The sequence below is a fragment of the Nicotiana sylvestris genome, chromosome 5 (genome assembly GCF_000393655.2).
Source record: "Nicotiana sylvestris chromosome 5, ASM39365v2, whole genome shotgun sequence".
Classification (NCBI taxonomy): Eukaryota; Viridiplantae; Streptophyta; class Magnoliopsida; order Solanales; family Solanaceae; genus Nicotiana; species Nicotiana sylvestris.
The window spans coordinates 145,927,201-145,940,956 of record NC_091061.1 but is presented as its reverse complement, the minus strand read 5'-3'; positions in this window follow the sequence as shown (position 1 = coordinate 145,940,956).

The window sequence follows — 13,756 nt, the reverse complement described above, 5'->3', positions numbered from 1 at the left end:
AATAACGAATTTAAACTAGAGCATAAGATGTAAAGCAATTCAATATCAAGCTCGTCTTTCGATTAAGCAAAATAAAAAATAACTCCACAATAAGAATTAAAACTCCATCAATTAATTCCAATAATTATCAAGAATCGAATGCCTAATCAAGTTATCAAAATACTGTATCTGTCAACACCCTAATGAAAATTACTCCATAGCTATGGAAAAATTTATCTCAATAAGGTTTAAAAACATTAGAAGACATCAATGATAATGAGTCGATAAAAACTCCTGTATTGCACCGATTGTTGGTTGAAATCTTGATAAATTCTTGTGTCTTCTTTCCTTGGTTGCTTCTCAAATATTTCGTAGGTCCAAAAGTCCCTTCAAAAATGTATTTTTGGTGTATTTATACCCTGTAGGAACGGACCAGGATGAAACTACCCTTTCCTAGCCGAAACAGGAAATAACTTTGAGAAATTTGTACACTCGCGCCGCGCCATGCGATGCGCTTGTGAGGATCTTGAAAGACCTAACTTCTTACATGCATCCATGTTTACACAGCCGCAGCGCGCGGTGCGACAGTGTTATTTTCTCAAAGTAAATCTCTTCGTCCACCTTTTGACATCAGGACTTGGTTTTCGACCCCCGAACGTAATCTCGACTTAATTTTTTGGGCTTCTACTCAGACTTCAAAGCTCCAACTTGTTCGATTTAGCTCCAAATTAACTTTTTAACACGGAATCACTTCCTGCAAGGCATAAAACACGTAATAAGTGTAATTCACTATCATTTAAGCTCAACTACATGTAAAATGCAGTAATTAGAGTGCAATACTATGGCTAAAACATGGGTTTCTAGCCTACCATCAAGTTAAGCATGTGTTAATTGATCTAGGTAGCTCGACTAACATTATCCGATGGAGAGTCGTAGAACAACTGGGATAATTGGACCAAATCGTACTGGCAGTGCGAGTATGAACGGGTTCAATAAAGCATACAAGATGACGAAGGGTGAAATAATCCTACTAGTAAACATTGCCGGGACCACCTAGGAAACCAAATTTTATGTGATCGAGGGGGTTATGAGATACAATGCCTTACTCGGGAAGCGATGGGTCCGCAATATGAAAGCGGTACCATCGACCGTGCATCAGGCGTTGAAGTTTCCCACCCCAAACGGAATCAAAATGGTCTACGGTGAACAACCGGCCACAAAGGAGATGTTCGATATCGAGGAAGTGATCCCCATGCTCGCGGTCACAACATCAAAGGGTAGGGGATGGGTCGAAGAAAAAGAAACCAAATAGCAATCAGCGGCCCCGATCCTGACTGGGCTAGGGAAATAAGGGGAACACACAGCAAAAGAGGAGGATCATTTTGGGGTCCCGAGATCCTTTATAGCACCCGATGATATCGATGCCACCAAATCGATAATCGAGGAATTGGAGCAGGTCATACTGATCGAGTATCTACCGGATAGAAAGGTATACCTGGGCACGAGGTTAATATTTATTGATTTCCTTAAATCTAATGCCGATTGTTTTGCCTGGTCCCACTTAGATATGCCAGGGATTCCACCGGAGGTGACAACTCACAAGTCTTGGATCCAAAATTCCACTCGATCAAACAGAAGATGAGGCTGCAGTATGAGATCAAACACGCATTCATCTAAGACGAGATATCTAAACTTTTGAAAATAGGTCCCATTCGGGAAGTTAAATAACTAGATTAGCTAGCTAACGTAATGGTGGTACCTAAAAAAGGAAATAAACTTAGAATGTGTGTAGATTATAAGGAGCTAAATAAGGCATGTACGAAGGATTAATTTCCTTTGCTTAACATCGATCGAATGATTGATGCAACGGCCAGGCATGAGACACTGAGTTTTCTCGATGCCTATTGCGGGTACAACCAAATACGGATGGACCCCGGTGAACAATAAAAGATTTTTTTTATAACTAAATTCGGTACCTATTGTTACAACGTAATTGTTACATCCCATATTTTCGTACGTGAGAGTACGTCGTAAGTCAACTAATTTAAGCTCAGAAATGAGATCATCTTTGAAAGTACATAAAGTAAGTTAATCATATTACCATGAAGGTTAAAAATATTTAAGATCACTAATACCAAGTACCAAGAGTGTTGGAAGGCTTAGAAGCTAATCGAATCAAAAAAATAAGGTTTCGTCGAAAGTCGACAAGCTGGGATGTTATAACATGTACTTTTGGGGTAAGACTAAGGTGCTTAAAACAATAAGTAGATTATGTTATGAGTTATTTAGTCGTATGATAGTCGTGTGTTGTGTTTTTCAGCCAAGCGAATTGTGGAACAAAAGTTGGAAAAGGTCATCACAAGTTACATTCATAAATGTGTTGAAACTTAGGTAAAATGTAGCTGATCTTTTCTCCCAATATACTTGGAATTAAGGGATTATCTACCTACAAAATGGAAGATATACAAGTCTAGTTTCTAACACATTAAATTGTTCGTCAATACAACATCAAAGTAGAGAGATATTTGTAATTTTGCGAGACTGGGCAGACTGCATAGGTGACAAGTAGGTGTGTCAGTAAAGCTTTTGAGAAATATATTTCGTGTATTATATGAGGTCTTTTTGGGACATATTATATACCAAATTGAAGTCTTTGGAATTAAGTTTTTAACGCTCTTAACCATTCATTTATACGATATCCGGATAAAATGATATAAGCGTTGGAAGAAGGACCAATACTAGGGGTACCAAGCTAGCACCTCTTTGACTTTTCAAAAGTTAATATATGTAGGTTTTAAATCGTCTTTCTCTTCATTGTTTTTCATATAACACAACTAGAGAACCCCCATAAACTTACCCTTAAGCTCTCTACAAGGGTTTCCAAGAAGATCAACATCCTGGGTACGAAATCAAGAAGTGATAACATTAGAATGATCCCTACGATGTAAGTATCGCTATATCGCCTCTCTTTTTCTTTGTAGTTTGAGTTTTGTAAGGTAATTCATAGTTACGAAAACACCTACTTTCTGTATTTAAACTTTTAAATATCAAGGAAGGTTGATAAATACGTTTCCTAATAGTTAGAACTCACGGGACGATGATCGGAAGCAGTGAGTTCGGTTTATTTCACTTTTAGTGGACTGTTTTGTAGTCCACTCGTGTTGGCCTATTGTGCTGCTAATTTATAGAGTTTGGAAGGAAAAATGGCGTGGAGAAATGCCACATGTAGTAGGGTAGTGGGTTGGTCGCTCGTCGTTGCAATTTCAGGCTAATTAATAACTTGTTGATTGAGTGTGTTATAGTATGTTTGGTTGTTTGTTGTATTAAAGGTCCCGGATTGTAGTTAGGTTATTTTTGAGTTATTGGTTGTATTGTGTTGTTGTCTTGCCTATAGTAGGCTTGAGAGAGCAGTAAAATCAGGGGATATCATTTGAGATACGTGATATACTAGCGCCATCTAAGTTGTACATGTATTTCTTTGTTATAGGGTTGACGCGCTAGTTGTCGTAAGCTTGTTGTTGAGTTGCATTGACGACTTGAGGTATGTTAAGGCTTAACCTTTTCTTCATTTTGGCATGATCCCATACCTACATGTGTTTGATAACGAGACATAAAGAGATGTTCATATTCCTGAATTCATTCACATTATCCTAGTCTCATAAGTTACAGTATTCTCTCTTATCGGGACTTCATATTCAGTTTAGTATTGTCTTCTTTCAGCTAAGACAACATAGAGTTTTATATATACAATATTACATTATTTTCACCACCATCGAGATATAATCAATGGGCAGTCCCCTATTGGGCAACCTCTGATCAAATGATAAGTTATATACATAGCCTACTATGGCCGAGTGCCTATGACTGAGCCTAGAATGGCTGAGATATATAGCCTAATATGGCCGAGCGCCTATGAGCGAACCTACTAAGGTAGAGTAGTTACACATACCGAGCCTTATAGGTTCGGTAAGCTATTTTACTTACTATATTGAGAGAGATGGATTAGCATCAGTAGATAAGCATATCTTCAAATTATATTTGACTTCTTGGTACTTTCAGTTATTATATTATCAGTTCAGTTTCAGCTTTTAGTTTTTCTGTTGCCTTATATACTCGGTACATTATTTCGTATTGATGTCCCTTTTGTTGGGGACGCTTCATTTCATGCTTGCAGGTCCTAATAGACAACTGGATAGACTTTCCTAATAGATATAGTCAAACATCAGCTTGGTTGGTAAGCTCCACTTCCTAGGAGTTACCAGGTCTATACCTTGGAGTCCATTTTATATATAAGTTTGATGGGTAGGTCGAGGCCCTGTCTCAACCATGATACAGTTCAGTTATTCCTAAAGCTTGTAGACGAGTCCTGTACATTTTTTATATCAGTATTGTGGCTTTACCAGCCCTGTGTAGATGTTTAGTTTGGTATTGCTGGTAGTGGACGTTATTTTCAAATGATTCAGAATATGGCCTCATCGGCCTAAATTGAGTGTTACCCCTTCAAAGTTCACAGTTACAGAGTGGTACGCTCAGACCGAGTATGATACCGGGTGCCGGTCACGCCTCTTCAAGTTTGGGGCGTGACAAACTTGATATCAGAGTAGTGCTATCCTAGGGAGTCTACAAGCCGTGTCTAGTAGAGTTTTGTTTGTGGGTATGTTGTGCACCACATTTCTAAACAGGAGGCTACAGGGCATTTAGGGCTGTCACTCTTTCTTCTTACTCTAGATCATGGGTAGAGCTCAGTTGTAAGAATTCAAACTCCTAAATTTTATTTTATTCGTAACAAACGACATCTACATCCAGAGAGATAGTTGGTAAGAGATTTAATGTGGCTGTGGAAGAGTTGAGTCAGAAGAACTCGATTTTGCATCATGCTTACGATGAGTAAATGTGAGATCTTCAGCGGATCATGTGTGTACTAAGACGTGTAAGCTTCCTAATAAGGAACCCTAAGGCATGAATATCTATCCACCTATATGGTAAAAAGTAATAAGAGAATCAGAAGGTTGATACAACTTTCAACAATTAACAGAAGTAAGGTGATTGAGGGTATGAGGTACCTAGTTAGTGGAGATTATCAATATTTACAACTCAGACAGAGAAATATAAGCATTCTAAGTTACTTTCAACAGTAACAGAGGTATGTACAATTGGTCACACCTATCTCAGCTATGCCCTATGGGAGCTAACAGATATAGTTTAAGAGAAGGAAGGGATATCAGGATGCAACTGGGGTTAGAGTAACCCAAAATAGTGGTTGGATTGTTAGCGTTAGAAGACATTTCTAAAGGATATTGTAAATGCGATAATAGTTCCCCTTGCCAGACACCCAGGCAGTGCACTCTGAATAGTATAGTGAGATATAAATACTAGAATGTTCAAAATTTTTAGAAGATAGGCACCGGAATCCTAGAAGGGATAAATATTTACCTTAGTATGGCTCCTGTTACTAGTAAAATGAGGATGTTAGGCGACTCGTAGAAATAGTGGATAGAGCAAGGGGAGCAAAAAAAGGGGAAAGAATGTTTTGTTGAAATTTTTAGAATAAAGTGATCGACAAAGATATTAGTAGGAGAATAAGAAGAGAGTAAATGAAATATTATCAGTAAGATGTGATAAATTGGTGATAACGGTAAATCAAAATATGACAGGATGACAAAATCTATAGTCAAGTGAAGGAAAAGACAAGAGGTGACAGGTCTTGATACCATAAAGAGTATAAGCCATAAAGTCATATTCTTATTTCGAGAAATGAGTTGGTGACTCCAACATGATTACCAGAAGGCTAAGTTAGACCTCCGGAGTAATAGAAATTAGTATGGGCTAGTAAACAAGAAAAAAAAATCGAACATGATTTAGGGACTGAAGGACTTGATAATATTCGGCATTGTGAGAATTTCAGAGATCACATTCCGACAATAATAGAATGGACAATGGAAGAATAAGTGACTAGAGTTAAACTTAATGGACTAAGTGTGTCGGTTACACTAGGTGTCACCCGCGTGCATAAGAAATTCAGTTATCCTTGGTACAGAGGGGTTACTATAAGGCGAGTAAGAGTCAGTGAAGACATAAAAGGACACAGAAGATGAAGAGGTAAAATATTTATAGCATTAAATGTTAGTAATCCCCTAAAGGAGGAAAAATTGTGTGATATGTTACTAAGTCGGAGTTAAGTGGTTGAGATAATTATAGAATAGTAAAGGAAGAATAAGGTAAAAAGGAGAAAGGAATGAGATTGCATTTATTTAGATCCTACAGATATGTTACGACCCCAGAACACTTTCCAAGCGCGACGCTAGGAAGAGGCAGTAAGGGTTCCCACCCAGGATGTTATTGATAAATAAGTGTGAATGAGCACTTGATACATAAGGAGCCAGTGCGAAAGATATGCAAGAGATAAGTTAAGGCAATGGGAATAACCCAAGAGAGATTACACCAAATATAAATATGAGCATGGACTGACGAGTTAGTTAATAGTTGATTGAGGAAAAGCTTAGGTATGGCTAGACAAGAGGTCTCAGATAAATCAATAGATCATGCAAGATAAGCGTAGTGAAACCCATCATAGGAAATTTAGTCTCGCAGATATGAAATTGTAATCCTTGAGAAATATTCAGATAGGATTTGGGATAGTAAAAGATATCGTGCAAGTGTTACGGAAATAAAAGAGAGTTCCACTAGGGAGACATTTGAAATTTCAATTCAGAAGCACCCTATGAGAACAAAGGCGTGGAGGTAAGTAACTAAGGATAATGATAGGCGAGTAAGAACATCAGAAATTATGTGGGGTATACAATGTAATAAGCTCGCAGCTTTACAAGAGTCAGAAAGTCTTCCCTAAGTACTGCAATGGAAGTCTAGCTGAGAAAATAAGGAAGAAGACTTCAAGCTAAGCATAGTGACATAAAGAGGAAATGATCTTGGAACAATAAACTCACTACAATATTGTATACACTCCATAAGAAAGTGGCACCTATCGTGACGTACGAACGAGAAGTAAAATCAAAAGTAATATTCGTGATCATATGAGTTGCATGAAATTCCAATATATGTAGGCACCAAGATATGCCTAAGTATTCATACAACAAGTGCCATAAAGACCAGGATAAGTAATTGTACGTTTAAAGACAATTGAGAAAGCACGAAAGGAATTATGTGATCTATGACCCAGAGTTAGTTACGTTACGACCGCACTTAAGATTTTAGAGTATTATTCATGCAGCATATATGTTGACACTCTTACAGTTATAGGAGATTCTAGTATAAGTTAAAATAAAGAATTGAGTCCACGTCACAAACAAAAGCTTGAATTGCTAGAAGGTTATACCATGGATGTTCCATATCATCCAAGAGGTGCTAAAGTAATAACTAATACCCTGAGCTGCAGATCGAAAGATAGCTTAAGCCTACTTAAAGGCTGATATATAAGAGAGAACTAAAGAGTTATATCAGCTAAGTGAATTAAGAGTCTGATTATCAGACCCTGATGAGTATAGAAATCGGGATTCAGGACATTGCAGAATCACTCTTAATATAAAAGGCACAAGAGAGATAGTACAATAGCCATATTCTATAACGGCTCTATGATAAATCCAGTTAAAAGAGTACCAGCCTCAAAAGAAGTCAGTATGAAGCTCCCACCGTATTGTGTATACATTAGAGGTGCAAGTATTATAGTAGAGCTTCAAGTTGTGGATGTGAATTGCACCTATGTGAAAGGGACGTTATGAAAGAGACAGAATATATAATGCAATATTTAAAGGTAAGTTAGGTAAATGTAACGAAGGTATGAGATACTCAAGTGCAGAAACTTGGTAATAGTGTAGACTTCAGATAGAGGGCTACAAGCGTCGTGATTCAGTATCCATAAATGATAGTGGTGTCGTTACTAGCATGTCTTCCACCCTATGTTTTTCAGGTACTGGGAGGTCTAGTTAAGAGAGTACAGAAGAGCTAGAGATGGTGTGATGTTTCACTTGAGGTTCCAAAATAACATAAGGAAATGTATTGTGCTAGAAGGTTAAAGAAAGGCTATGAGTACTATAAATAGATATGTGTAGGTCGCAAGCTAAAGTATGGTAGAGCAACAAGGTTTTAGGTGGACAGGATTAAGGATAAGAAGAGGTGATTGAGAAGGTGACGAGAATAGGTAAAGCCTCAGGATTAAGCCCATCAAAACAAGAGAGCTGATGGTTTCTGCAAGTTATAGAAAGCTCTGTATAGCTTGAATGTACTCGGAGGAGTTTAAGACTCTAAGCATTTAGAAGAGATGGAATGCTGCCCTGGTAGGATAATAAGGGTGTAATTATGATAAATATTAAGAGGATGACATTTGGGCTTTCGATTGATTAATTATTCAAAGAGAAGGGATTTCATGAATTGCATGAGATTAGAATACCCTCATAAGATGAATCGCGTAGGGATGCAATGAAATACAGTTATTGAAATATAGTATCGTCCCTAGGTGGATCAGGCAAATAACTCCAGATGTTCCCCTATGAGACGTGAGCCCTAGTGACAATATATTATATAAGAGGTTTCAAGTTATTAGTGGTAGAATATAGATCAACATTAAGGTGAATCAATATTAGATGGATAAAAGTTCCAAAGTACAAGATGAGATTTGGTTGTCATTCTTAAGATGAACAGTAATGAGGAAGCATTAAATGACTTAGATTTATACATATAGGATAAGCAACGAGAGAGTAACTTAGAGTTTGGTAGCAAAACTCGGTAATATAAATCGAAATAAGTGTTATGGTATAGTATGATCTACCTAGATTCAGTAAAGCCATAAGGATAGATATCCAAGGTTATGAAACAAGATATAGCAAGAGTCGTAAGTTCGACAAAGTACCAAGCGAAGGACTTCAGTACACCTATAGATGTCTAGAGGGACTGCTTGCCATAGTTATGTATATATTCATAAAGTGAGGCCTAGAGATTGGCTAAAAGCCGGAGGAAGTAGGAGAGGAGAGTTGCATAGGCGCTCGTACAAGGTCATAGTTGTACAGGCTGCATGAGAGAAGGTAGCAACAAGGACGAGATTAGAAGAATTCCAACCACATGTCGTGGTGTGAGAAAGAGGCCTAAAAGGGGGAATGCCTTGGCCTTTGGATTTATTCATAGAACAGTGGCCTAGAGGGAAATGACAATATTAAGGTATTCATAAAATATATAAGTTATGAGATGATAAGTGCATCGGTCAACATTCGTGGACGAATGTTCCAAAGGGGGAAAAAGTTACACCCAATATTTTCGTACGTGAGAGTACATCGTAAGTCAACTGATGTAAGCTCATAAATGAGATCATCTTTGAAAGTATATAAGTAAGTTAATCAGGTTACCATGGAGGTTACAAATATTTAAGATCACTAATACCAAGTACCAAGAGTGTTGGAAGGCTTCAAAGCTAATCGAATCGAAAAACAAGTCTTGTCGAAAGTCGACAAGCTGGGAAGTTATAACATGTACTTTTGGGGTGAGACTAGGGTGCTTAACATTATAAGGAGATTATTTTATGAGTTATTTTAGTTTAATGATATTCGTATGATATGTTTTGAAGTCTAGCGAGTTGTGGAACAAAATTTGAAAAAGGTCATCACAAGTTACATTCATCAATATGTTGAAACTTAGGTCAAATATAACTGAGCTTTTCTCCCAATATACTTGGAATTAGGGGATGATCTATCTACCAAATTGAATATCTACTAGTCCATTTTGTAACTCATTAAACCGCTCATCGATACAATATAGGAGTAGAGAGATATTTGTAGTTTCGCGAGACTGCACATACTACATAGGTGACAAGTAGGTGTGTCACTAAAGCTTTTTGAGCAATCATTTCGTGTGTTCTATGAGGTGTTTTTGGGAAATATTATATACCAAATTAAAGATCTTGAAATTTTGTTTCTAACGCTCTTAACTGTTCGTTCATACGATCTAGATGAAAAGATATAAGCGTCGGAAGAAGGGCCAATGCTAGGGTGCCAAGCTAGCACCTCTTTGACTTTTCAAAAGTTGATATATATAGGTTTTAAATTGTCTTTCTCTTCATTGTTTTTCATAGAACACGACTAGAGAACCCCCATAAACTTACCCTTAAGCTCTCTACAAGGGTTTCCAAGAAGATTAATGTCCCGGGTACGAAATCAAGAAGCAATAACATCAGAATGATCCCTACGACGTATCACTATATCGCCTCTCTTTTCCTTTGTAGTTTGAGTTTTGGAAGGTACTTCATAGTTAAGAAAACACCTACTTTCTGTATTTAAGCTTTTAAATATCAAGGAAGGTTGATAAATTCGTTTCTTAATAGTTAGAACTCACGGGACGGGGATCGGAAGCCATGAGTTCGATTTATTTTACTTTTAGTGGACTGTTTTGTAGTCCACTCATGTTGGCCTATTGTGCTGCTGATTTATGAAATTTGGAAGGATAAAGGGTGTGGAGAAACGCCACATATGGTAGGGTAGTGGGATGGTCGCTTGTCGTTGCAATTTCAGGCTAATTAGTAACTTATTGATTGTGTGTGTTATGGTATGTTTGGGTTGTTTGTTGTATTAAAGGTCCCGAATTGTAGTTAGGTTATTTTTGAGTTGCAGGTTGTATTGTGTTGTTGTTTCTCCTATAGTAGGCTTGAGGGAGCAGTAAAATCAGGGGATATCGTTTGAGATACGTGATATACTAGCACCATCTAAGTTGTACATGTATTTCTTTGTTATAGGGTTGATGCGCTAGTTTTTGTAAGATTGTTGTTGAGTTGCATTGACGACTTGGGGGCATGTTAAGGCTTAACCTTTTCTTCATTTTGGCATGATCCCGTACCTACATATATTTGATAACGAGACATAAAAAGATGTTCGTCTTCTTGAATTTATTCACATTATCCTAGTCTCATAAGTTACAGTATTCTCCTTTATTAGGACTTCATATTTAGTTTAGTATTGTCTTCTTTCAGCCAAGAGAGCAGAGAGTCTATATATATACAGTATTATAGTATTTTTGCCACCATCGAGCCATAATCAATGGGCAGACCCCTATTGGGCAACCTCTGATCAGATGGTAAGTTATATACCGAGCCTACTATGGCCGAGCGCCTATGAGTGAGCCTACTACGGCAGAGCAGTTACATATACTGAGCCTTATAGGGCAGGTCTGCTATTTTACTTACTATATTGAGAGAGATGAGTCAGTATCAATAGGTAAGCATATCTTTAAATTATATTTGACTCCCAAGTACTTTCAGTTATTATATTATCAGTTCAGTTTCAACTTTCAGTTTTTCTGTTGCCTTATATACTTGGTGCATTATTTCGTTCTGACGTCCCTTTTGCTAGGGACACTACATTTCATGCCTGCGGGTCCTGATAGACAACTAGATAGACCTTCCTAGTAGACAAAGTCATACATCATCTTGGTTGGTAAGCTCCACTTCCTCGGAGTTACCATGTCTATAACTTGGAGTCCATTTTATATATACAGGTTTGATGGGTAAGTCGAGGTTCTTTCTCGACCATGATATAGTTCAGTTATCCCTAGAGGCATGTAGACGAGTCAAGTACATTTTTTATATCAGCATTGTGGTTTTACCAACCCTATTAGTTTGGTATTGCTGGTTGTAGACGTTATTTTCAGATGATTCAGAATATGGCATTATCGGCCTAAGTTGAGGGTTAACCCTCCAGAGTTCGCACTTACCGAGTGGTACACTCGGGATGAAATGGCACCGGGTGCCAGCCACGCCTCTTCAAGTTTGGAGCATGACAGTAATGTTGTTTGGATTAAAAAATGCCAGTGCCACGTATCAACGCCTAGTTAACCGGATGTTCGAAGAACAAATAGGAAAATCAATGGAGGTTTATGTTGACGATATGTTAGTTAAGTCCCTACGAGCATAGGACCATCTGAAGCATTTGCAAGAAACCTTCGGCATACTGAGGAAATACAACATGAAGCTGAATCTGGAGAAGTGTGACTTCGTGGTCGGCTCGGGAAAGTTCCTCAATTCATGGTATCCAACCGGGGAATAAAGATCAACCCGGACAAGATAAAAGCCATAGAAGATATCACTGTAGTTGAAAACGTTAAGGCGATACAGAGACTGACCGGGCGGATAGCCGTATTGGGCTGATTTATTTCGAGGTCATGTGACAAAAGCCACCGATTTTTCTTGTTACTTAAGAAGAAGAAGATGACTTCTCTTGGACCCTGGAATGTCAGCAGGCTTTAGAAGAACTCAAACAATACCTATCAAGCCCTCCTTTGTTGCACACCCCGAAGGCGAACGAGCAGCTATACCTCTACTTGGCAGTCTTTGAGGTAGCGGTAAGTGGTGTTATGGTCCGTGAAGAAGAAGGTAGACAGTTTCCTATTTACTATATTAGTAGAATCCTAGGCGACGCCGAAACAAGGTATCCACACTTAGAAAATTTAGCACTCGTTATTAAGCGCATCTAGGAAATTAAAGCCGTATTTCAATGTCACCCCATATGTGTCGTGACCTTGTACCCGCTAAAAAATGTTATGCATAAACCCGAGCTCTCAGGTCGACTGGTCAAATAGGCCGTAGAGGTTAGCGGGTACGATATCAAATAAAAACCCCGAACTGGTATAAAATCTAAGATTTTGGCAGACTTCGTGGCTTACTTTACGCCGGACTTGAACCTCGAGGTCGAGAAAGAATTACTGCTCGCCTTGGGGACTAGATAGGGAGGATTAGACCGTATTCACGGACGGTGCTTCTAACGTGAAAGGGTCCAGGTTAGGAATCGTATTACACCCGTAATAAGGAATCTATTAGAACTATGAAATTGACTAACAAGGAAACTGAATATGAGGCTATGATTGCAGGTCTAGAACTGTCTAAGAGCTTGGGGGCTGAGGCTATCAAATCCAAGTGCGACTCCCTCCTTGTCATTAACAAAGTTAACAGGACATTTGAAGTAAAAGAGGACTGGATACGGAGATACTTGGATATGTTTCAAATGACATTACACCAGTTCAAGGAATGAACATTACAGCATGTACCCCGAGATCAAAATAACGAGGTCGATGCATTGGCTGATCAAGGGTCGTCAGCCGACTCCGATGAATTCATTTCTGGAGCAGTGGTGCAATTGATGAACTCAGTGATAGAGGAAGGTTACGCCGAGATAAACTCAACAAGCTTAACTTTATATTGGAGAAACAAGTACATAGACTACCTTTAGAAAGGGAAACTGCCATCGGATCCCAAAGAATCGAGGGTCCTACGTACTAAGACTGCGAGGTTTAGCTTGGTTGGTGGAAAATTACATCGAAGATCATTTTTCAGACAATTAGCAAGGTGCTTGGGTCCTGGGGAGACCGACTACGTAATGAGGAAAGTGCACGAGGGTACTTGTGGGAACCATTCGGGAGAAGAGTCCTTGGATCAAAAATTGATCAGAGCCGGTTATTACTTGAACGATATGGAAAAAGATATGAAAGACTTTGTTCAAGAGTGTAACAAATGTCAGAGGCATGCCCCGATGATCTACCAACCGGGGGAAATACTTCACCCGATTTTTCCCTCTGGTCATTTATGAAATGGGGAATGGACATAGTCGGTCCCTTGTCGCGGGCATGACACAAAGCCCAGTACATCTTACTTATGATCGATTATTTCTCCTTGGTCGAAGAAAGGCATTCATGAAAGTTAGGGAGACGAGGACATTGACTTCATCTGGGATCATATAATACATTGGTTCAGGATACCGCCCGAGATCATGTGCTACAACGGGAGGCAGTT